The sequence below is a fragment of the Trachymyrmex cornetzi genome, unplaced genomic scaffold (assembly GCF_001594075.2).
Source record: "Trachymyrmex cornetzi isolate Tcor2-1 unplaced genomic scaffold, Tcor1.1 scaffold195, whole genome shotgun sequence".
Taxonomy (NCBI): domain Eukaryota; kingdom Metazoa; phylum Arthropoda; class Insecta; order Hymenoptera; family Formicidae; genus Trachymyrmex; species Trachymyrmex cornetzi.
The window spans coordinates 9,414-11,819 of NW_017296580.1; positions in this window are offsets into that span (position 1 = coordinate 9,414).

The following is a 2,406-nucleotide window of genomic DNA, read 5'->3' on the forward strand; positions in this document are numbered from 1 at the left end:
CTGAATGAGTGGATGTAGTACTGTGAATATGTTTTTTGTGTTCAGAAAGTCTGGTTTTTAATTTTCTCCCAGTTTGTCCCACATAGGAAGCATCGCAATCACGACAGTTGATCTTGTATACCACATTCCTTTTTAGTTCATTGTTTAAAGAATCTTTGTGCACTTTAATAAAGCGATCCAACCTGTTCAAACTAAAAAATGAAACTCTATGGCAAACACCATTAATTGCATTCTTGAATTTATTCGATATCTCTTCCAAATATGGTATGGAGAACCATTTAGAATGGAGAACCATTTAACGCGTTCTTTAGTTAAATTGTTATTTGTTTTTTTTTATTAGCTGCACCAAAATTCAATTTATTTATTAACGTTTTTATTCTTTCATTGATAGTACGCTGCACCAAAATTCACTTTATTTATTAACGTTTTTATTCTTTCATTGATAGTATCGAATATAAAATTTAATGGATAATCGTTTTCTAATAGTATCCTAATAATCAATTCTAGATTCTTTTTGTGAAATTGTGGATGTGAGATATAAAAAATTTTATCTACTAGATTAAAAATTATGCCCTTCTTTTGCGAGATTGGATGCTTAAAAATTATGCCCTTCTTTTGCGAGATTGGATGCTGAGACAAAAAATTCAAAAATCTTCCCGAAAACGTTGGTTTTCGATATCAATCAAATATTAATGAGTTATTTTTTTAAATTATAGTTGTGTCCAAAAAATTGATAGAATTACCACCCACTTCCAAGGTGAATTGTAACCTTGGATGGAATGAATTGAATTCTTCAAGGATAGAATCAATTTTAGAATTCGGTAAACAAAGAACGATGTCGTCTACATACCTATAATAGAATGGTATATAATATTAAATATTACTCAGCACCCAATTCTCCAAATCCATCATAAGAGTATTAGCATTCCCTTAAGACGAAGCACAGTTATATAATCTTACAATTGTGCTTACATTTATGGTATATGTTCTAATTTAAGTAAAATATGCAGGCTCAAAAGTATTTGCCCATTCTGATGTTTGTATTATTATTGTATTACGCATATCGTTGTAATACACATCATTTTATGGTGAAAGATACTTATAACTTTAATTTCTTAAATACAGGAAAATCGTGTATTCCTATAAATGAATAAACTAAATATATATATAGTACACTTATTAAGGACTTACTGGCTTAGTTTATACCGAGGGTCCGGTAAGAATCCGTCGATCCTTGTCGTTACATGTCTCCGAGATGAAAAGATAATCGGAATGATGGGTTATAGGATAATGGCAGTGGGTAGGGTAGTGTCGTCGTCCGAAGAGGGGCGCGGTGGAAGGTGTATTCATGACTGTCTAAATCCTTTTGGCTACACCCCTAAATCGAAATGGAAGCTTCCTTTGCTCTTGCTAATGAATTTCGTTTTGGGAGGTAGCGATTTTAAATTAATACCGACGAAAGTACGTGTGTATAGCGCTGCACAGGAGTGGGCAGCATTTGAAGTATATGTATTTAAAATACGTATTTTTAAATACATTTTTGTATTTCGTATTTTAATACTTTTTTTGAGAGTAGTTTGTATTTTGCATTTCAATACTTTTTGTTTAGTATTTTGTATTTTAAATTCGTAAATACTAAATACATTTAAATTATGTAAAAATTTTTTTGATAAAAATTGAAATCGAACTTTGGTTCTACTGCTCCGATCGTTATGAAACTTTCAGAAAATATTGTTCAGAGGTTGTACTTTCATAAAATACAATAAAAAAAAAAATCGTTTTTTTCGTCAAATCTAACTGAGTATAACTCCTTAAATTAGAACATATACCATAAATGTAAGCACAATTGTAAGATTATACACAGTCTGTCTCAAAGTAAACAGGACTTTTTCAATTGGGACATTTCTGGCGGCGCCATCTTAATGCGGCTATAGGCGTTGGAAAGGTACATTTGTTCCAGACTTCCAGTGAAAATTTCATGACATTTGGTTCACTGGAAGCAAAGTTATTGCGCCTAAAGTGACAGTAGGTTTGCGTTGTCGGTACAAAAATGAGCATTGAACAAAGAGCCAACATTAAGTTTTGTTTTAAACTCGGTAAAACGTTTACCGAAACGTTTCAGTTGATGCAACAAGTTTATGGTGATGATTGCCTATCCCGTGGAAGAGTTCATGAGTGGTATACGCGTTTTAAAAACGGTCGTGAAGACATCAATGACGACCCTCATGTTGGCCAGGCCAAATTCGTGATTACGCCAGAGAGCATCGAAAAAGTGCGTGATTTTCTCAACATTCATCCGAAATCGTCGTTGCGTTTTATGGAAATCGAATTGGGAATGTCCAAAGATTCGATTCATCGCATTTTGACCGAAAAATTGGGCTATCGGAAGGTTTGTTCTCACTTTGT